Genomic DNA, 24,443 nt, shown 5'->3' with positions numbered 1-24,443 from the left:
GAGAATGCACTGCATTTGGAACAAGATAACGTAACCTGCTATTACATAGATTTACATAGATGGAACTGTACATCACAGAAACAGGCCATTCGGCCCAATTATTCCATCTGTGTTTATACTCCACATGAATCTCCATGCGCTCCTTACTCCTTCTAATACTCTTCTATTCCTTTCTCTGTCATGTGTAAATCTGTCTTCCTCTATAAATGCATCTATACTATTTAATTTGACCACCATTTCGGGCAACAGGTCCCACATTCTCACTACCCTCTGCGTGAAGATGTTTGTAAACTAAGTGTTACCAAAATCAGTTTCATATCTTGGTTAGATATTAGTTAGATACTTAGATATTAGAGTTACATGGAACCATAGAATGTAAGGATTAACATAGAAACCTACAGCACATTAGGCCATTTGATCCATTGTATTTGTGTTTGCATCTGCTCTACATTTAGCCATCTATTTGAATCCAAATTTTCTGCAATTTCCCAAACAGCCCTCCTCTGCACATGCTTATCTAATTCCCTTTTGCCTACTAACTATACTTTTTACTTTGGTCAGCCGGATTCTGACACACGCAGAAACCATTCACCCTGCTTTAGAGTATCCAAACCAAGCTGAGTATTCCATGCATAATAATAATCCTTGCATTTGATATAGTGCTTCATCAGGCCTTCGAGACATCGCAAAGCGCTTCACAGAATATGCAGTAAAGTGAATTGACTATATAAATATATATAAAATATATATATATAAAGTGAAGTGAAAAGTGCTATATCAAATGCAAGGATTATTATTATTATATATTTTGTGGACGAAATGCAGCAGCCAATTCTGCACAGCAGTGTCCCACAAACAGTTGTGGATTGAGTGACCACTTTATCATTTTTTTTAAATTTATTTTTGTTTTTCAAGGGATTATTATCCCCAGAAAAGCGATCCACCAATCGACTAACAACCAAGTTCCTACTTACTGCTAGGTAAACAGAGAGGGATGTGGAGTCAGAAAACTTGCCCAACATTTCGCCCTGCCGGGAATCAAACCCAGGTCCTCTCGCTTTCGAGGCAAGTTCTCTAACCACTGAGCTACAGGACTCCACTTTTGTTTTGCATTTATGAGCACAAACTATCATGCTGTTATATCATGTGCAATCTAATTACTTATTGAATCACAAACCAAACCTCGGATTTTGAATCAGCACCCTGTAGCTTTAAAGGATGCTCCCCTACATCTTGACTTAACTCAACAACTGTGATAAAGGGTTTTACTGCCTTTTTATTTCATCCAGCGTTGAACATTAAAAGAAACAGTTTCACGACAGGGAGAACACCAGTGCTTGTATTTCCAGGGAAGTAACTCGCTGTTGGGCTCCAAGCAATACGTTGTGAGAAACGGTAGTAAAGTCAAATAGCACGCTTGTTAATGCAGATTGCTGCTGCTTTAAAGGAGGAAAGGCAGGCTGGAAAATTACTCTGTGAGTTGTTCTCCACATCTGCATTATTTTTAAACGATTAACCAAGGTTCTTCCTTTAGGCTATGGCTTAGTGTCATCTTTAATGGCAAACCTTTAAAGATATAGTACATAATTCCCAGTGATCACATATTCCCTTGAGGAATCAAAATACCACAGGAAAAGTGGTTCAACCATGGCTAACTAGAGCAGTTAGAAAAAGTACAAAATTAAAAGAAGAGACCTATAATACTGCCAAAAAGAGCAGGAAACCCAAGGATTGGGAGGGCTTCAGAGACCAACAAAGAAAAACTAAAAAACTGATTAGGATGGAGAAATGGATTATGTGGGCAAATTAGCTAGGAACATAAAGACAGACTGAAAGAATTTTTACAAAAACATAAAGAGGAAGAGACTACCAAAAGTGAGTGGCTCCATTACAGGCAGAGACAGGAGGAATTATAATGGGGGTTAAAGATACGGCAGGGTCATTAAACAAATACTTTGCTTCTGTCTTCATGTTAGAAGACACTGAAAACTTACCAAAAATAGAGGGGAACCAAGAAGCTAATGTTAGTGAGCAACTTAGGGAAATTAACATCAGTAAAGAATTAGTACTAGGGAAACTGTTGGGATTGAAAAATGCAAATCCCCTGGACCTGATGGCCTGCATCCTAGGGTTTTAAAAGAGGTGGCTGCTGAGATGGTGGATGCCTTGTTTTTGATCTTCCAAAATTCTCTGGATTCTGGAACGGTTCCCATTGAATGGAAGATCGCAAACGTCACACCACTATTTAAGAAGGGTGGGAGAGAAAAGATGGGGAACTATAGACCAGTCAGTCTGACATCGGTGGTAGGGAAAATTCTATAACACTTATTTAGGGACGTCGTAGTGGGGCAGTTAGAAGACCATAACATGATTAGGCAGAGTCAACATGGCTTTACAAAAGGGAAGTCTTGTTTCAGCCAGTTTCCGCCCTGCCCACAGTACAGAGACTGTGCTTGTGAAAGTCACAAACGACATCCTCTCTCTATGTGACCAGGACTCCCTCTGCCTCATGGTGGAAGGCTGGATGGCACAAATTTCCTTCAACTGAACGTTGACAAGATGGAAGTCATACTCTTTGGCTCTCGTCAATGTTTAAAATCTCACGGTTCTCATCTCCTCCACCTACCCGATCTCCCCTTAAAACTCTCCGAACCATACGCAACCTAGGCGTCAGGTTCAACCCCAATTATCCTTCCTCATCCACATCCGGTCCCTCATCAGCACCGCCTTCTTCTACTTCCGACGCATCGCCTGTCTCCGCCAATATCTCTCTCCGAAAGCCGCTGAAACCCTGGTCCATGCCTTTGTCACCTCTCGGCTGGACTATTCAAACGCCCTCCTCGCCGGTCTCCCCTCCACTACCATTCATAAAATCCAGATTATTCAAAACTCTGCCGCCCGCATTCTCACTCGCACCAAACTCCATTCCCCGATTACCCCAGTCCTTTCCAGACTGCACTGGCTGCCTGTCCCAGAGAGGATCGACTTCAAGATTCTCACCCTTGTCTTCAAATCCCTCCACTCCTCTGCACCCCCCTACCTCTCTGACCTTCTCTCTCCTCAAAACAGTGTCCATTGCATTCATTCCTCTGGGTCTGGCCTCCTCGTTGTCTCCCGATTCCTCCGCTCCACCCTTGACAGCCGTGCCTTCAGTCACTATGCCCCGAGGCTCTGGAAATCCCTTCCTTACTACCTTCGCTTCGCCCCCTTTATTCCTATTTTCAGGTCTCTGCTGAAGACCTTTCTTTTTGACCGCGCCTTTGGTCACCTTCCTCCCCATCCCCCTGGCTCGGCCCCGGGATCCGTTACTGTAAAGCGTTCTGAAACGCCGTCCGGTGTGGAGGGCGCTATATAAATCCGAGTTGTTGCTGTTGTTGTTTAACAAATCTTTTAGAGCTTTTTGAGTATATAACTAACAGGTTAGGTAGGGGGAAACCAGTAGATGCAGTATATTTAGATTTTCAGAAAGCATTCGACAAGATGACACATACAAGGCTGCTGCACAAGATTAGGGCCCATGGAATTAAAGGCAATATATTAGCATGGATCGAAGAGTGGCTAACAGGAAGTAAACAGAGAGTAAGGATAAACGGGTCCTTCTCAGATTGGCAAGATGTGACTAGTGGAGTGCCACAAGGATCAGTGCTTGGACCTCAACTATTTACAATCTGTATCAATGATCTAGATGAGGACATAGAACTTAACATATCTAAATTCTGGGATGATACTAAGATAGGTGGGAGAGTAAGCTTTGAGGATGACACAAACAGATTGCAAAGGGATATAGATAGGTTAGGTGAGTGGGCGAGAAGGTGGCAGATGGAATATAATGTGGGGAAGTGTGAAGTTATTCACTAGGTAGTAAAAATAGAAAAGCAAATTATTTTCTAGAGTGGGAGACTAGATAGTGTTAGTGTTCAGAGCGATTGAGGTATCCTTGTACACCAGTCACAAAAAGTTAGCATGCAGGTACAGCAAACAACTAGGAAGGCTAATGGCATGTTAGCATTTATTGCAAAAGAGTTAGAATACAAAAGCAGGGAAATCTTGCTGCAACTGTATAGGGCCTTGGTGAGACTGCACCAAGAATATTGCCCACAGTTTTGGTCTCCTTATTTAAGGAAGGTCATACTTGCCATAGAGGGAGTGCAGCGCAGATTCACTAGATTAGTTCCTGGGATGAGGGGATTGACCTATGAGGATAGGTTGAGTAAACTAGGCCTATATTCTCCAGAATACTGAAGAATTACGGATGATCTTATAGAAACATATCAGATTCTTATGGGGCTTGACAGAATAGACAGTGTGAGACTGTTTCCCTGGTCGGGGAATCTAGAACTAGGGGGTCACAGTTTTAAGATTAAGGGACAGCCCTTTCGAACTGTGTTGAGGAAACACTTCTTCACTCTGAGGGTAGTGAATTTATGGAATTCTCTACCCCAGAAGGCTATAGATGCTCAGTCCTTGAACATATATTCAAGACTGAGATTGATAGATTTCTAAAGGATAGAGGGATTAAGGGATAGGGGGATAGGCCAGGCAGATGGAGTTAGGTTAGAAGATCAGCCATGATCTTATTGAATGGCGGGGCAGGCTCGAGGGGCCAAATTGCCTACTCCTGCTCCTAATTCCTATATTCATTTTCTTTTTGGTTAAGTGGGTGTCTGGCACACATGGAAACACATCACCATACTTAAGAACCTCCAAACCAAACTTTTGAGAGCTCCACACATGCATGGTTCCCATTTGGCTCGTACAGCGTGCAGACTCTCTCTCTCTTTCCCACTTCCTGGGGGATGGGGGCAAGGGTGGGGGAGGAGGAATTAATCCTGCTTTTGTAATCCTCGAGGGCTCAAGAGCGGGTTGGCAAGGATTAAGGTTTGGAGTGTTTTATAGAAAAGTGAGAGAATCTTGAAATCGATCCGTTCTGCGATAGTGAGTTCAGGAACAGGATTATCGAGACTATCACAGAGGATTGACACAATTTTGATATTCCATTGCCAGTCATGTCATCTTGGAGCCAACTCAGTCTCAGAGACCCTGCAGATCAACCTAGGGAAGATAATCACCAGTAGGTCATTCATTAGACCTCTGTCAAGTGAGATTGTTAGGAAGATAGCAGATAGTATGGGCCTCTTGTAAGTAGTACATCTCAGCACAAAAGAGAATTGTCGCTATCCTCTAGCACAGAGTCACATCAATACCACATCCCTAGTGATGTATCCCCTAGTTGGAGTTATGCAGATTCAACAGCTGCTAAATCAATTCTGGTGTCCCATTACCAAGCTGGAGCTCATTCAGTGCTAAGGAGACCCATTCACCTCCCCACAAAGAGGACAGTCACTTGTAAATCATTTGACACGCAGTAAACAGATGGCAGGTGTCAAGAACTCTTTGTGAGTCTCCAAGTGAAAAGCACAGCTCAGTAGCAAATCTGTGAGAGAATTACCATCATCATCCTGCTGACATTTTTTTTCTTAAGCGATTATTATCAGGCGTGTGGAGTAAGGAAACTTGCCCAAGGCTTCACCCTGCTGGGAATCGAACCCAGGTCTCTCGCTTGCGAGGCGAGTGCTCTAAACACTGAGCTACAGGACTCCCTATGAGTCTGAGCCTGAAATGGTCCTATGTGCAACAGAACAGCATGGAATTAGTTATCAATTAATTATCGGTGGGACAGAAACTGCCCAAGCAATAAGCTTTATAAAGTCATATCTGTTCCATGGAACTTTTTAAGCATTCAGTGTAAAAATAGAGGGTTTCGGGGGCATTCCTGTTATCCTGAGGTTTAGACAATGTGGAAACAGTAAAAATGTAGCCAAGTTCAAATGACAAATTATTTTCTTGGCATTTGTGTGGATTTACACTGGAAGAAGTTCTGCAAGACCAAAAACTTCAAAAGTCAACTGATACTAGTTTTGCCCAGATCCATTGGAAAAGCAAACTGAGTTGACAATTGCAAGATTGATGAAACTACAATGAATAAAAATGACACCGATCATCAGTAATGAAAAGCAGCACAAGGCATTTGACAAGTTGAGGGACATGTGTTTTAATAGTAGAAATGCAAATAAAGCACTGGCACATGGGATGGAAGAATACTCCTCTCTCTGTGGAAGGAGGCTGCTGGAAAAAAATAACACTCCGGTCAGCTGGAGTGGATTTATACTGGCCTTCAAATGTGATGGCAGATATAAAAGCGAAGACAACAAGGCAAATTCAGCAACACTGAAAAAACTATCTCAGGAGTCAGTCCAAAAGGAAAATACTGACTCACTGTTCATATTACAGAAATATAAACCATCTGCTTTCGGTTAAAAAAAACAGTGGGGCCAGCTGTTGTTTCCAAATAAATCTTATTCTTCATTTGATGTGGCTCTCAAAATGAGTTTGCTAACTTGTTGCACCTAACAACGACCGAGTTTGGATTCAAGCAACACATCGATCCGTTTCCACCGATGGGATCGATCTAGCTGAGGTGCTACTCAAAATAATGAAGGGAATAGAAACCAAGTCAAGGGGTTTAGCCTGACACTGGCAGCCTGGCTCGGTTTGTAGCATTCTAGCCTCTGAATCAGAAGGTTGCAGGTTCTAGGTCCATGTCAGGACTTTGCTGACATTAACTCAGTATAGGGGGAGGATGCATTGCATTGTTGGAAGTGCCGTCCTTCAGATGAGATGTTGAACTGAGATGCCATCTGCCTGCTGAGTTGGATGTTAAAGATCCAATGGCAGGAGTTGGTCATTCACTTCATGACTATTAGTGGGACATTGCTGTAAGCAAATTAATACACAGTTGCTAGACATTAGAGTAAATGCTGTGAAGCACTTTGAGACATTCTCCTATGTGAAACATGCTACAACAAAGGCAAGGATTATTTATTTAGCATGAGGAGAAACTGAGGAGACTGGAATTATATTCCTTGCAGTCAAAGAATTGATATGTTAAATAGTGGACGACTCCTCTCTTTGGTAGAGAGATCTATTTCAAGGGGATATAGCCCAGTGGCAGAGCCAGGTTTTGCAACCAAGGGGGCGATAGACCAAAACTGACGTCCCCTTCCCATCACTCTCCATGCTGCTTCATACCTGCCACCTGCTGCCAAAATCCTTGTCTATGTCACCTCCAGACTTAATTTCTCCAACACTCTGCTCCCCAGCTCTACCTCTTCAAACTCCAGATCATCCAGAACGCTTCAACCCACACATTCTCTCATACTCGGTTCTGCAAGACCTTCAGCCCATAAAACAATAGCAATTCACAGCACAGAAGGCGGTCATTTGGTCTGTGTTGTGTCTTTTGAGAGCAATCCTTTCAGTCTTATTAATCTTTCTGTAGTTGACTCCATTTTTGGTATTTATCTAGTTGCTTTTGAAAGCTAATATGGATTCTACCTCAACCACTACTTCCAGAGGGCATTTCATATCCTAACTACTCTGTGTGTGATGTCCCCATCTGGCTGACATAAAAAGTATCAGAGAGTAGTGCTCTGGTACTTCAAGAATGATTAAGAGGGAGAAAGCTAAACATTCCATATCAGTGAGTCATATTATAAGCTAAAAGTGAAGGCGAGGGATGAAGGAAGGAAGTTGCATATATTTTATAGCCTTATCACAAAATGTCTCAAAGCACTTTACAATGGTTCCTGTCAAGTGTGGTGATTGCTTTCCTACTGCCTAGCCTGAATGATTTTCTATCTTTGGAGATAGAGCTGAATTTGATTTGTAGGGAATATACTATAGAAAATAAGAACAGAAAATAAAGTGCATGTTTATGGCATCTTAACATGTCAAAACATCTCAAAGCACTTAACAGTATTATTCTTAAGTGTAGAGGTTGTTTTTGTAGGTAAACACATCAGTTTGTTTTGCCTATAGTAAGTTCCCACAAATTACACAAAGCCAAAGAAGCTAAGCTTTAATCTATTTCCCTCCACGTAAGATAAATAACTTTTTGATGCTTCTACGAATGGGACTGAGCAGTCTGGTTTAGATGAAAGCAAATGTTGTCAGAGTTTATGTACTTCCTTGGAGCAAAATCCATATAAGAATGCCTATATAAATCCAAGGACGCCTGCACATCTGGTTTTCCTGCAACATCCTTGAAATACGCCCAAGTTGTTAGTCCTGCTCTTCTCAGCCATTTCTTTTGCTAGGAGAGATCACTTCACATTAGATGGGAATCATTTCAGCATGAGTAACAAGTTCAAAGTTTTACTTCCACAGGATGCCTTTCTCTCTGTGTGTGCAGTACACCACGGCACGCAGATACCAATTTAGATTTACATGGAGCAACTTCTAAGTTCAGCCCATAGAGGTATTGAGAAGCATGGCAAAAGGACTGGCATTGCATTAAAAAGATCAACCAAGATCTAATAAATGGGTGGAACAGGCTCAATGGGCTGAATGGCCTCTTCCTATTTTCCAATGTTCCAATGAAGCCAGAACATTGCCTTCTTCCTGAGTTATGTGTGTGTGAAACATTAGATTTCCCCTGCAGTTTGGCACCGTGGAGTAAAGGGGTGCATTATTGCAGCAACTTATCTTGCACTGAACAGTAGAACCAGAGGCCACAGCCTGTGATTGAAGGGGGGTAAATTCAGCAACAAATCTGCAGAAACACTACTTCAGTGAACGAGTAGTAAACATGTGGAACAAGCTCCCCAGGGCGATGGTGGAAGCAGAAAGTGTTGATTCTTTCAAGAACAAAATTACATAGATTTCTGTTAGGGAATAATATCTCAGGTTTCAATACATAGTTTGGGACACGACATGCACAAGAACAACCAGGATGGTAGCAGGCGAACAGGATGGACCTTAGTCTTCTTTCGGCTAGAAAGCTCTTATGTTATAACTTTGTGGCACTTATTGACTGTAGCAATGGAAATGGAGCCTCAAGGTGGAAAAAGAGCCATAGGTCTACAAGTACATCACCCACCAGAATTCATCTCTGATGGGTGGATGTTCTTGGAGTAAAGTTTTCGCAGGTTAGTAATACATCTGTGTTACAACCTTGCTCAGTTGGTAGAACTCTCACCTCCAAGTCAGAAGATTGTGGGTTCAATTCCCACATCAGGACTTTGAACACAAATAATCTATAATGACACACCACACAGTGCTGGGGGAGCACTGCAGTGCTGGAAATTTTTCAGATGAGATGTTATATTGGGGTACTATTTGCCTGTTCAGATGGACTAAAATGATTCCATGGCACAATTTGAAAAAGGAGCTTTTCGTGGAATTGCAGAGTGTTGCAATTTAGGGCATGGTGGCTTAGTAGTAATATACCTAAGAAGGCAGGGTTTCCTAGCCAATAAATAGCTACTTTTAGGACATTCCTGGCCCAAAGGGCCACCGCTTTTGCCAATGAACTACATTTAACAGTAACAATAATAATTCTTGCATTTCATACAGAGCCTATAACATTGAAACCGCATTCAGTTAATTGCTGTCAAGTGTAGTGATAATGTTTTTTCAGCAAACTTGGCAATTAATTTACACACTGAAGGTCCCACAAATAGCCATGAAGTGAATGATCAATTTGTGGAGCATTGTAGGCCAGGAGACTAAGGAAAAACACCCTATTCTTTTTGAATAGTTTCATGGAATCTTTAACACCCACCTGAACAGTTTGATAGGACCTTGGTTTAATGTCCCTTCCAAAAGATATCATAACAACAACAAATTACATTTGTATGGTGCCTTTCATGTCAGGAGGACATCCCAAGGTGCTGGACAGACGGAGTTTAAGACCCAAGCTGGGGTTTAGGGCAGGGAGGATGGATGGCAGGAGAAGAAGCAGGGAGATCGAAAGCACGGTCGAAGAGGAGGGTCTTGAGATGCGTTTTGAAGGTGACAACGGAGTGGGTGAGATGGAAGGGATGTGGGATGGAGTTCCAGAGGGTGGAGCAGATTGGCAGAAGGCCCACCTGCCAATAGTGGGGCCGAGCGAGGCACGGAACGTGAAGCAGTCAGAGCCCGCTGAGCGGAGGGAGCAAGCAGGAAGGTAGGGGGTTAGGAGGTCACAGAGGTAGGGGAAGCAAGACCATGGAGGACTTTGAAGATGAGGACCAAGTTCTTGAACTGTATCTATCCTCTGTGGGATGCGAAGCCAGTGGAGTTGGGCGAGGATGGGGATGATAGGGTCGCAGAGTCTAGGGCGAGAGAGGACATGCGCTGCAGAATTCTGGATGATCTGCAGCCCATGAAGGGAGGAGTTGGGGAGGCCGACAAGGCATGAGTTTGGATAGTCAAGCTTTGATGTAATGAAAGCATGTATGAGAGTTTTGGTGGCCTGCGGTGTGAGACAGTGGTGGAGCCGGATGATGTTGGGGAGGTGGGGGAAGGCAGAGTGGGTCATGGCACAGATGTGGGGTAGAAAGGATGTGAGGCTCAAACAAGACACCAAGGTTCTGGACTGGCTTAGCAAGGTCACCTCCAACAATTTAAGACATGTAGTTAGCTATATGGCACTTTAAACTATGAACTATAAACTTCTTTTTGCTTCACTGTTTTGCAAGCTGCTCATCTCTCAAACAGATATAATGGGCTGAAATTCTGACCATCAGCGGGCGGGCTTTCAGCCATTCTTCGCCAGCTCTCTGGAACTCCATCATGGAGTCCCTCAGACTCGCGCACTCACTTTAACTTCCCTTCCTCGTTCAAGACGGTCTGAAAAACTTGTTTCTTTGAGCGCTCTTTTGGTCATCTTTCTCCTCCCCACCCCTCTCAGTCCCACCCCAGATCAGATGCACATCCAGTACTGTGAAGCGCTTTGAGATGTCCTCCAGACATGACAGGTGCTGTATATATGTGTATATATATATATATGTGTAATATATGTAAATCGTATTTTGTTAGATAAATCGCAGTTGTATAACATCTGTTTTGGGCAATATTGTAATCCTAATCTATGTAGACTAACCCATTATCTGATGGGAGGCTGAGTTCTTTCCTGCCAAGGAATACACTTTTATATATACTGTACTTACAACAGGCTGTTTCCCGTGGTGAAGGTAATAAAGAGCATCACAAAGAGAATCTTTGCCAAGATGTATAAACGAAAAGCATTTGCTTCCCAACATATCATGGCCTATTTTCACTCAGAGAAAATACTTTGGAAGAACCTCAACTTCAAAGCCAAATTAGTGTGTTCTTTGGGTTGACTACAAAGGGAGCGGAACTAGCCACAATAAGAGGAGAAAAATTAAAGACAAATTGATTTTCATAATCTTTTGTATTGTTCAAACAAACAAAAAATAATGTTATGGTCTTTCTTCCTTTAAATTTCTCTCCTTATTCTGCTGAAAGAAATAACTCATGCCTACAAAATCACAGTCACTCCACTTTCCAATATTCTACCTCACCTGAAGGATGCTATAATAATAATCCTTAGTTTTGATACAGTGCCTTATCACATCTCAAAAAGCTTCAGATATACTGTGAAGTAAATTGACTGTATATTTTGTGGGCACAATGTGTTGCACGAACACTGTGACCAAATTATTATTTATTTATTAATTTTGAAGGGATTATTACCACCGGAAAAGTGATCCGCCAATCAACTAACTACTGGGTTACTACTTACTGCAAGATAAACAGTCATGTGGAGTAAGGAAACATGCCCATGTTTTACCCTGCCCAGGAATCAAACCCAGGTCCACTTGCTTGCGTACTCTCACTCACCAGACTCCACGACCCCATCACTCCCGCCCTCGCCCGACTGCACTGGCTCCCCATCCCCCAGGGGATCGAGTTCAAGATCTTCATCCTCACCTTTAAGGCCATCCATGGTCTTGCCCCCACCTTCCTCTCTGACCTGCTGACTCCCTACCAACCTGTCCGCTTCCTCCGCTCAGGCCTGCTCCATGTCTCCCGCCCGACCCACCCTACCATCGGTGGCCGGGCTTTCAGCCTCTCTGCCCCCATACTCTGGAACTCCATCCCACGGTCCCTTCGCCTCGCTTCCTCCCTCACATCTTCAAGGCCGGTCTCAAGACTCTTCTCTTTGACCGTGCCTTTGGTCTCCCTCCTACCTCTCTGCCTTCCCTCACCCCAACACCACCCCTCCCCCATGCTCGGGCCCCGACAGCTGACTGTTCAGCGCTTTGGGACGTCCTCCCGACGTGAAAGGCGCTCTATATAAAAAAAATCTGACGGCAGAGTGCTCTAACCACTGAACTACAATCCATAAATGCTAGATGTTGCTGTATTGGAAAACAAATGGTTCTAGAATAAGCCAGGAAAGTATTCACGAGAAACCTCAAATTATCTGATGTTAGAATAAAAATGTAATTCACCTTTGGTTTCTAAAAGCCACAGAGGACAGTAATTGGCTCAACATTCACTCCAGGCAGTAACCTTATCACCTGACACATTGGGTAAGCCAAATCCTTTTAAACACACTTGGCTGATCCATAACAAACTAAACTCTGACACAAATCAATACAGGTTTATATACCTTTCGAGACGCTTTGCGCCAAATCCCGAAACACTAAAAAGCACAGAATTTTCCATTGCCTTTAAATTTATCAGTGAAATGAAGAACATTTTGTGTATTCTATACTTTTGGTTCCAATTGTGTCTTATAATGCTTTTGAACAATATGATATTTTAGATGATGGATTGACACCAGCCCATAATACGGCCTGCAAGAAAGCTGCTTTGACCTGAAAGTCTGTAGATGCAAGTTAAACAAGAAGCCACACCATCAGATTCCCATTAAAGAACCATTCCAGAGGATCAGCATTAATATGGAAGCTGTCTATTTCTGTTGATTTATTCAATATTTTTTCATTAAGGATTGGAGCCCTTGTAATATTATGAAAGGAATCAGCTTGGCGGAGACGCAGCCCAAGAATATAAAGGAGCTGATATCAATTCAACAATTGTTAAGGGTTGCAATTTGGTCATGGTAAACTATTAGGCAATTTTCAGATTAGTAAGGGCAAAAATGTCAAGAGTCATGAAAATCATAACATAAGTCATGAAATATTACATGACTTATTACGCTTTCCATATCTTTCAAACATATACGTAACAGAGGAAAATCAAACCTATTTGTGATGTCCAGGATTAAGCAGTGAGCTGGATTTGTGTCAAATGATAAGAGGCTGCAGGGAGAGAGCACTCCATCCTACACCGAATCTAGAGGTGAATTTGGCTTCACAACAACTACTTGCATATATATAGCACCTTCATACCGGACAGCGTCTCGGAGCGCTTCACAGCAGGCACATCCATCAGCCAAAGCTCCTCATATGAGCGTCTGGATTAAACATTGGTGTTGAGTAAGCCTGGCATTCGGCATTGGACCACAAAAACATTATAGAATATTGTGTCAAAAGCCCTCCCACCACGCTGAAGGCAGATGTCCATCAATAGTTAATGAGGAAAGTCTGAGCTACCAAGACACTATCCTGCATCAAAGGCACTATATAATTGCAAGTTATTGTTGTTGATCTTTGGGACAACAGTTGGTGGAAGGCATTACCTGGGATCCAGGTTTGTGAAAACACGTTCATATATATAGGCCTTGGCATCCACCTTGATTGATATGCAGAGAGGTAATCATCAGCTGCTGCTCAATCTCTGCACCTCCAACTGGTGGAACCATTGGTCAATAGATAGGGATGTGTGTCTAAATTGTGGACAAGAAAATGGTGGCAATGCTCTCATCGATTTCCTACTGAGTTGTACTTTTCACCAGGAAACTCAGAGAGAGTTCCTGGTACTTGACATCCATCTACTGACCTGCACGTGTCAAATGACTAATCTCTTTGTGGGGAGGTGAGTGGGTCTCCTTAGCTCTGAACTAGCTCCAACATGACAATGCTTGGTAACGGGACACCAGAATTGATCCAGCTGTTGCTGACTCTGCACAACTCCAACTGGGGGAACCATCAGTTGTGTGAAGCATTTTGAGCTGTCTTCCCAATGTAAACGGTGTTGAATAAATATAAATTGTTGCTGTACCTGACTGGCTCACTGGAAAGACTTGTTGGGGCAGAAGAGTCACTGGATGCTGGGATTCTGCCCACTCGGCTCCAGTTAACCCTGGTAGTGAAAACCCTAATGGGTAGGGTGGTCCCCGATGGACAAGACTTGGGAGGTTTGCTAGTGTTCACAATGATACATTACATTGTTTTAGCTGGTTAAATTCCAGGACCCCATGCACACTCCAAAGTCTTCAAGCTTGCCAGCCTAGTCTTGAACACTTGAGGATTACAAAAGCAGGATACATTCCTCCCCCACACCCCTAACCCACAGGATGTGGGAAAGAGTGAGATGAAGCATTGATGCCATACGAAACAAACAAGAAGCTTGCATGTGTGGAGATTTGGAGGCTCTTAAGCATGGTGATGGGTTCCGTGTGTGCCAGACACCCTCCTAACAAAAAGAAAATTAAAACAAGCCATCGCCTAAAGGGAAGGAAGAACCTTGGTTAATAGTTTAAAAATAATGCAGATATGGAGAACAACTCACAGAGTAATTTTCCAGCCTGCCTTTCCTCCTTTAAAACAGCAGCAATCTGCATTAACAAGCGTGCTATTTGACATTACTACTGTTTCTCACGACATATTGCTTGGATGACCAACAACGAGTTACTTCCCTGGAAATGCAAACGCTGGTGTTCTCCCTGTCATGAAACAGTTCATTTTAACGTTCAACACTGGTTGAAATACAAAAGCAGTAAAACCCTTTATCACAGCTGTTAAGTCAAGATATAGGGGAGCATCCTTTAAAGCTACAGGGTGCTGATTCAAAGTGTGAGGTTTGGTTCGTAACTCAATAAATAATTAACAACAACTTGCACTTATATAGCGCCCTTCACGCTGGGCTGCGTCTCAGAGCGCTTAACAATGTTGGAGCATGAGGCAAAGCCAGAGTGAGGGGGCAGGTGACCGTAGGCGCTGTCGAAAAGGAAGGTCTTCAGGTGCAACCTGAAGATGGGGAAGAAGGGGGTGAAGTGAGGGAGTTCCAAAGTTTTGGGGTGTAGTGGATGAAGGCGGCCGCAGATGGTGAAGCAGAGGATTCGGGGTTCCCAGAGAAGGCCGGACCCAGTAGAGCAGAGGCAGCGGATATTGCTGTGGGGATAGAGGAGGCTAGAGAGATAGGGGAGTGCCAAGGAAAGGAGGGATTTAAATACTAGAGTGAGGATCTTGACTGTCGAGTGCCTTGGGACGTCCTCCCGATGTGAAAGGCGCTCTATAAATGGAATCTTGTTGTTGTTGATGTCGATCTTGTGCAACATCCAATAAACCTATTCGCAAGTTACTTTTAATGATGACTTACTTATTTCCATTTGTTTCAGAGCTGTGCAAATTTTGGATGGCCACATGATAGCACTGTGACAGGGAACCAGTGGAGTGTGACAAGGACTGGAATAATCGGGGTATGAAGTTTGGTGCGGGTGAGAATGCGGGCGGCGGAGTTTTGAATGAGCTGAATTATGTGAATAGTGGAGGAGGGAAGACCAGCGAGGAGGGCATTAGAGTAGTGCAGCTGAGAAGTGACAAAGACATGGACGAGGGTTTCGGCAGCTTTTGGGGTGCAGTGTTGTCGGAGGTGGGCAATGTGGCAGAGGTGGAAGAAAGCGGTGCTGGTCAGGGACTGGATGTGAAGGAGGAAGGATAACTGGTAATTGGGGATTAATCCTGACACCTAAGTTGCGCACGGGTTCAGAGATTTTTAAGTTCAGGTAGGTTGAGGAGGTCAGAACCGTGGAACAGAAGATGTCGTCAGGAGCCAAAGAGTATGGCTTCCGTCTTAATTAAGAGTATGCATGATATAACAGCATGATAGTTTGTGCTCACCAATACAAAAAAAGGGATGCAATTAATTTTATTTCTCCTATTATGTTTCAAGATAACAATATCCTGTGCCAACGATGTTTCTCTTGCCTGCACTCCTGATATCTGAACATTAAATCACAATCCACCCGAACACTTTCCTGCGGAACATCCAATAAACCTATTCGCAAGTTACTTTTAATAATTACTCATTTCCATTTGTTTCAGAGCTGCGCAAATTCTGGATGGCCGCATGATAGCACATCTGGCAGTGCTTTTAGTTTCCGTCTCCAGTGTACCGCCTCAGTGAATTAAATTTAACATAAAGGTTTCACTTTTTCCATCTGTTCAAATGTCCTAACCACAGTCAAATTGTGCCCCTTCTCCAGATGATGGGATTAAATTTGTGTTTTCCACGCAACAGCAGGGACTCAAAATATCTATCAATGTCAAAGTCTTACCAGAGTAACTAATGGCTCTTGGTGCCTTCGATAATACGTACAAATATACACTTCCTTTTGAATCTGATTGAATTGAATCAGTCTCATTGTTCGAGCGGGTGGAGGCGTCATAAAATAATTGTGGTCATTGTTGCAATGTAGCTATCTATTTGATGACAACACGGATAAGAACATTATGAGTCAGAAAAGTGTAACCAAACTGTATCGTACAGTGGGCCAGTACTGAGGGAGCACTGCATTTTCAGAGGTGTCATCCTTCAGGCAAGACGTTGAACCAAGGTCATGTTTGTTTGTCCTTCGGGTGGATGTTAAGGATTCCGTGATACTGTTCGAAAAGCAAACCATAAAGCCATAGAAAATTACAGCACAGAAGGCCATTCAACTCATTGTGCCTGTGCCAACTCCCTCAAGTATCCTGGCCAACAATTCCCCCCCGGATTAATTGACCATTCACCTCATGGCTGTTTTTGATGGAGCTTGTTGCACACACAATTGGCTGCCACATTTGCTTGACTAAACAGTCGCTTCACTTGACCATAATTACTGAGAAATCCTTTGAGGTGTTCAACACAGTGTAACCAGGACTCCCTCGGACTCCTCATCCTCTTCGAACTCTCTGCTACCTTTGACACTGAATTCTTCTCCACTGCCTCTTCTCTCACCTTAACCTTCAAGGTTTTATCCAGATCCCATCTCTCTCACCAGCTCCACTTTGTTTCCACAAATGGTTTCTCCTCCAGGCCCCACACTGTCTCGTGCAGTGTTCCTCAGGGCTCTGTCCTCAGTCCTCTCCAACCTGTACATGCTTCCTCTTGGTGACATCATCCGCGGATATGGGGTCAACTTCTACATGTACGCGGATGACACCCAACTCTATCTCTCTGCCTCGACCCTTGATCCCAGGACCACTGATGTCCTGACAGAATGTCTATCAGACATCAAGTCCCTTTCTACAGTTGAATGTCAGCAAGACCGAGACTCTCCTGATTGGCTTGCGCCAGTCCCTCCGTGCCTCAGGCACTGGCAGCATCAGCATCCACAGATAACACACTCCACCACACCAAGCCAGTCAGAAACCCAGGTGTCTTGTTCGACCCTCAACTATTCTTTCTCCCCCACATCCTTGTCATGATCCGCTCTGCCTTCCCCCACCTCCACAACATTGCCTGACTCAGCCACTGCCTCACCCCTCAGGCTGCTGAAACCCTCATACATGCCTTCATTACAACCGGGCTCGACTATGCCAACGCCCTGATTGTCAGTGTTCCCAACTCTTCCTTCCACAAGCTGCAGATCATCCAGAACTCTGAAGCTCTTGTCCTGTCCCCCACCAGTCTCTGTGATCCCATCACCCCCAGGGCTCCACTGGCTCCCCATCTCTCAGAGGGTAGAGTTGAAAATTCTTGCCCTCACCTTTAAGGCCCTCCATGGTCTTGCCCCCTCCTACCTCTCTGACCTGCTATCCCCTTAGCAACCTGTCCGCTCCCTCCGCTCAGCAGGTTCCGGCCTGCTCCATGTCCCTCACCCGGACTGCCTCACCTACGGGAGTTGGCCCTTCATCCTCTCTGCCCCCACTCGCTGGAACTCCATCTCACATTTCCTTCACTCCTTGCCTCCTTCAAGGTGCACCTCAAGACCCTCCTCTTCGACCATCCCTCCAGCCACCCTCCTACCCTCTCTGCACTCCACCGCTTCTGATCCCCCACCCCCTGCTCGGGACCTAATTCCTGACTGTTCAGAGCCTTGGGATGTCCTCCCAAGCTGAAAGGCGCTTAACAAATGTAATTTTGTATTATATAATAAGGTCCTATAAAATGCATGTTATTTCTTTCAAAACAATGAGGTTCAGTGAGAGATTTCATATACGTTTCTGATGTTTGCAAATTATACCATAAACAGTCATGACCAAATTGAGTGATCAAATTATTATTATTTTGTTAAGGGATTATTATCCCCGGAAAAGCAATCCGCCAATCGACTAACAACTGGTTTCCTACTTTCTGCTAGGTAAACAGAGGAGTAAGGAAATTGCTCAAAATTTCGCCCTGCCAGGAATAGAAACTAGATCTCCCACTTGCGAGGCAAGTCCTCTAACCAATAAGCTACAGGACTCGTATCGTTATCACATCGTTGAAATGTCTTGAAGTACTTCACTGGATTCACTGTAAAGTGTAGTGAATGTGCATTTTGTAAGCAAGCACGACAGCCCATGTGAACACAGTAATATCCCACAAACAGCCATGAGATGAACTCCCATTTTTTTCTCAGAGATTGTTGGCCAGGGCACAGGAGAAACTTCCTTCTCTTTTTCGAATAGCATCAAGGGATCTTTAACATCGATCTAAACAAGCAGCTGGGAGCTTGGTTGAATGTCTCATCCAAAGGACAACACCTCTGACAAAACAGTGCTCGCCGAGCATTGCACTGGAGTGAAGGAGTAATAAGGGACACAGAGAGAAAAAAACAAGAAAACAGGATTAAAAGATCTGGCATGATCTAATAAAACAAAGCAGGTTCAAAGTGCCAAATAGTCTATCACTGTTCCTATCTTCCTATCAGTTCAGGCGCCACACACTAAATGGTTTCCTTTTCATGCTAATAATTTCTGACTCTATATACCCTATATATACCCACAAATATACAGTCGATTCACTTTACAGTGTGTTCTGTGAAGCGCTTTGGGACGTCCTCCGTGAAAAGGACGTGAAAAGCGCTATATCAAATGCAAGGATTATTATTATTATTATTATTACCCTGTTTATATCAGAGTTCCCTGATGCTGGCATTCAAACTTTTCGTGCAAACCCAACATCCAAACTGAAAAGGCACTGCTTGCTGTCATTACGTGCTGGGAAACTGAAAACAATACTTAAATTACTCGGAATTAGATACGCACAACATAAATTGTGAGAACAAGAATTTAACTCATACAGCACCTAGGATGAACAACTCAACACATCAAAGCCGTTTGCACAGAAGAGATATGGACAATATTTATTGTGACAATGGACTTAAGTAGTAAGTGCATACACTTACTATGTAATACTTAGTATGTGATTCAGGTCATTTTGAAGATAAGGGATTAGTTTCTAGTACTTTTTCACACGGGTAAATCATCTTATTTGCTTTTTCAGCATATCCATTGCCAAGTAATCTGTTGGAGAACAGTCTTACAGTAGAGTTACGCTGGCATGAATGTGACTGTGAAAGCATGTAGTAGCTGACACATTGGGAATGCTGTCTGCTCCGCACCAAAATTGATTCAGTCCCAACCAGAAATTAATCCAATGACCACAATCTCCAGAGCCACAAACAATAGTTTCAGAACCATGTTTGACTCGATATTTACTGCTCTCTGGATAGTAGAGGTTATCCAGGGTCACAGTATCTCTGTGGATATATTTTGCTAGCACTGTACATCCCAAAGGGGACAAGGAAAGAAAACAAGCGAGTTCTTGGCAATTAAAAAATTTAAATCACTCAGGATTATTAACATACAACATATAGTGCAACAAGTACTTCACTCGGAAAGCACCTTGCATGTAGGATGAAGAAGTTGACAAGTTTGCTCTGTTTGCTTTCAGCTTCTCTGCTCCCATTTTCTGGAGTCCCTCCATCTCGTCCCTTTCCCACACCTCATTCATGATAAATTAACAAAATAATCCTTGCATTTGTTATAGCAACTTTTATGTTGGGAGAACATCCCAAATAATAATAATAATCCTTGCATTTGATATAGCGCTTTTCACGTCGAGAGGACGTCCCAAAGCGCTTCACAGAACACACTGTAAAGTGAATTGACTGTATATTTGTGGGCAAACGCGGCAGCCAATTGCGCACAGCAATGTCTCACAAACAGTCGTAGATTGAAAATGACCAATTTATTATTGTTTTTGGTTTTTGGAGGGATTATTATTAGGCGTGTGGAGTAAAGAAACTTGCCCAAGGTTTCGCCCTCTGCCTGGAATTGAAACTCAGGTCTCTCGCTTGCAAAACGAGTGCTCTAACCAATGAGCTACAGGACTCCACAGTGCTTCAGAGGATTCACTGAAAAGTGCATTGACTGTGAATTTGTGGGTGAAACATCTGTCTCAAGACCTCTTCAACCACACCTTTGGTGTGGTCATCTTTCCCCTCCCTGCTCCCCTCAGCTTCCAACCCAACTCAGGTGCCATGTCAGGATATTCTTAAACCTAAGAACGTGGTAAATTAACAAGAATCCATCAGGTCAAATGCCACACTTCATGGAATTAACCATTGAAACATACACTGAGCTGTGGTCGGGTGGGGGGGGTGGGTGGGGGGTGTTGGGTTGGTGTGAATCTTTCAACCACCATTCAATGTAATAAATATTACATGAATACTAGCTTGACCAGTTTCTTATGTGTATTTTCTGTTATGATTGAATGGGGAACCATTGTTAAGGCGAGGCTAGAAATGCTCGACATAATCAAGGCCTTATAATCTGCAATAATAACAAAACTTTGGCATTTGATATAGCACCTTTCACATGAGAAGGACATCACAAAGCTCTGCACAGCATATATGTGTTGTACTTCGTAGGCAAAAGTGGCAGTGAATTTGCACACAGCAATGTCCTACCAACAACCATGAAATGAATGACCAATTTTATTTGGGAGATTGTTGGCTAAGACAACAGGAGAAACTCCCTTCTCCTTAATTCAAATCTTTGCATTCGATATAACACCTTGTAGCATAATTTTGTTGTTGTTGTATATGAGTTTAAAGTTTCAATGTGGAACTTCAGGTTTATTATCAAAAACAATGAGAAAATGCCATTCAATCCATTAGTCATTCTTTCCAAAGGACTAATTTATTTCAGTGGCTGCCTGTAATAAGACTTCGACCAACTTACATATGATGTGAAGAAGCACAGTGAAACTTCAACGGAGATAGAACTCTGAAATGTTTCCACAATCCCTCCACCCTCCTGCCCCTCCCTGAAAAAGTAAACTTTAGGAAAAGAATACAGTGTGAAATTAGGGGAACAAAAAAAAACAAATGAGTTTCAATAAAAATGTGGTCATTGCTGTTCTGATGATAGCCAACAAAAGCACTTTGGTTCCAATAGTAAGCTCTTACTCATAAGGAGTGCTTGCAATAGGAAAATTGGTCTACAGTTGCATCATTGCATATGATGGATAAGGGAACATGGTTATGAAGGAGGCTTGGAAAAAGGTGGACTGAACAACATTTAGCAAAGCACATCAGGGACCATAGAGATGCCGACATCATAGGAAACATGTCCCATCTACTTATAGTTTACTCTGAAACCCGCTTTGAAGTATGCTAAAGTACTGAGGGTGTGGGTTGCAAGTATCATTGCAATCAACCCGACAGGCTGACTCTGTTTTAATGAGGTAATTTGGGACTGTGGACTCAGACCCTGAGCAAGAAGGGTTTAAAGAAATGGTCGCTGCCATCCTTCCAGGTCATCAAGTCGTCACTGATGTCACTTTCTGTAAGCTGTGTGCACAAGACGCTGAAAACCAGTAACTGCTCTCACAAGTGTTTCCAGTGATTGCTACAACATCATTAGTCTTGCGTGGACTTCTGACTTATAAAACCATATGAAATTTATGGCACAGAAGAAGGCTATTTGGCCCATCGTGTCTGTGCCAGCTCTTTTAAGAGCCATGCTTTTAGTCTAATTTCCCTGCCATTTCTTCAAACTTGCACACTATATGTAGATAGTTGGCCAGTCAGTGCCGGAAGTTGGAAATAATAATAATAATCCTTGCATTTGATATAGCGCTTTTCTCGTCGGGAGGACGTCTCAAAGCACTTCACAGAACACACTGTAAAGTGAATTGACTGTATATTTGTGGGCGAACGCGGCAGTCAATTGCGCACAGCAATGTCCCACAAACAGTCGTAGATTGAAAATGACCAATTTATTATTGTTTTTGGTTTTGGAGAGATTATTATTAGGCGTGTGGAGTAAGGAAACTTGCCCAAGGTTTCGCCCTCTGCCTGGAATTGAACTCAGGTCTCTCGCTTGCAAAGCGAGTGCTCTAACTACTGAGCTACACGACTCCACAATATATCAATAGGCTTCTAATACGTGCAACCAACCAGGGTACAGCTGCACTAAAATCAGATCTATATAGCAGCAGAATATTAAAGCAGGGTGAACTTGAATTCGGCAGAACAAACATATTGTTTCTTAACATCTATTCAAATGAAATTGCCACATACCTTGATACAAGCAATAACAAAGAGTTTGTGGCTGCAGTCATGAAATACGTCTTTCACAATGTGCCATATTGACAAAAGCCGTTGGGGTCTAATTTGCACGATTTCTTAGTGATTTCTTATTTAAATTTCTGACTCCATGTTGCAGAAATTTGATAAATATAACATTTCTTATCAAGAAATCTGTAAGAGATATACCACAAATTGGACCCTGATATATGTTGTACAAGCAAATGGGGAGATCACAACCAGACTAGGAAAATATTACCCTCCTCTTCTCCCCCCTGCCCCCATTACCTTTGGTGGCATACACATCTTTATTTTTTAATATATACGGATTGATTAGGGGTGTTGAATTGAGAAATAATGTTTATAAATAATAAGCAGATCTAAAAAGGAATATTTTCACACAGAGGGTGACAAGAATGTGGAACTCACTGTCAGAAGCTGTGGTTGAAGCAAATAGCATCAATATGTTTAAGCAGAAAATTTATAGAGGGATGAGAAATAGAGGGGTGTTGGTGAGGCCTCCTGTAGAGTATAAACACTACCATGGGCTTGTTGAGTCGAACGTTCGGTTTCCATGTCATATTATCTTGTGTGTCTATGTCTGTTTCTCTTCTCCAACCACAAGTACAACTAAGGATGTGATATCAAGTCAAGTAGTAGGGGTGGGGGGCACTGCATTGTTGGCATTATTGTTATTAATATTGCCTGGAAATCGTGTTGTTGCTGAACAGATTAGATATCTCAGTGAACCAGTTGAGAAATATAACAATGGGATGCAAAGAGGATTCAAACATGATCTGACAGATACATAGAGCCATAGAAATTTGCAGACCAGAAAGCCATTGGGGCTATGGTGTTCGGTGCTGGCTCTTTTAAGAGCAAACCTTTGAGTCACATTTACCTGCCCCTTCCCCATACTCCTGTGACTCACTCCTTTTAGGTGTTTATCTAGTTCCCTTTCGAAAGCTGATATGGATTCTACCTCAAGCATCGTTGCCAGGAGGGCATCCCATATCTTTAAATACTCTGTGCATGAAAAAATATTCTCCTAACTTCCCCATTTGCTCAATTGTTAACTACCTTAAATGCAACCAGCAAGGCTGCAGGCCTCACGACCAGTGAACGCAGTGTGCTGCGTGATTTAACAGAGGGATAGCAAAAACAGCTCTGTTAAAACACCCATTGCATGACTTACTTCCAAAACCGCCCTTTATAGAAAAAAATCCAATGAATGTGCCAGAATCTAGCCCAACAGCATCAGAAAACTAGTTTGATCAATCAAGGCAGATACCACAAGTGCCAGTGATATTCAGAGCCACACATTGTTTCAGTTAAGCTCCTGTATCCTCACAATTACATCCACAGGTTTCACTTAAGTGATCTCTTTCCCTAATACAGATGGCTCCAACCATGCATCATTCCTTCAAAGCCTGTAACTAAATAATTAGAAACAAAAAACACATGGTTCTAAGGCCAGATATTCCTTCATGTTTTAGCCTGTAAAACCATTTGGTCTGAAATCACGCACAATCATGGAAAAAATAACTTCAGTGTTTTGATGGCACCTAAGGGGAAACTAACTGAAATAAGTTGGTTTCCTATACTTCTACAGTCAGTTACTGCATCGAGGATGGGAGATTCGCAACGCCCCACTACATACTTCCAGATACTCCGAGGCAGCAGAACAAGAGGACACCGGTTCAATAGAATACAATACAGACAAAAGAAAGTATTTCTTTCTACAGAAGCTAAATCATGCCTGGAATGGGATTCATATCCAGAAAGGTTGTTTGAGGCCAGAACCCTGAACTCATATAAGAGATAGCTTGACGCTGCGATGGGAGGATGGAAGGGGTGGGTTTTATGGAAAGGTGAGATCAGATAGGTGGAAAGGTCTTCTTTATCTCAACTTCTCGTGTGATCTCTTACTATAGAGAGCAACTACATAGCCAGGATTCGGTCCCTA

At 42.9% G+C, this 24,443-nt stretch overlaps 1 protein-coding gene and 1 non-coding gene across 2 annotated transcripts in view; both read right to left on the bottom strand.

Annotated features, from left to right (window-relative positions):
* col21a1 (collagen, type XXI, alpha 1) overlaps positions 1-24,443 on the bottom strand; it is a 122,672-nt gene that overhangs the window by 25,446 nt on the left and 72,783 nt on the right. The gene's annotated exons all lie outside the window — the stretch shown is intronic.
* trnas-cga lies at positions 1,024-1,096 on the bottom strand. Its single transcript has one exon. It is a non-coding gene; the product is annotated as a tRNA-Ser (tRNA).

Source organism: Callorhinchus milii, unplaced genomic scaffold (assembly GCF_018977255.1).
Source record: "Callorhinchus milii isolate IMCB2004 unplaced genomic scaffold, IMCB_Cmil_1.0 Scaffold3, whole genome shotgun sequence".
Classification (NCBI taxonomy): Eukaryota; Metazoa; Chordata; class Chondrichthyes; order Chimaeriformes; family Callorhinchidae; genus Callorhinchus; species Callorhinchus milii.
The sequence above is the reverse complement of the archived record's forward strand: the minus strand, read 5'-3'. Positions and strand labels throughout refer to the sequence as shown.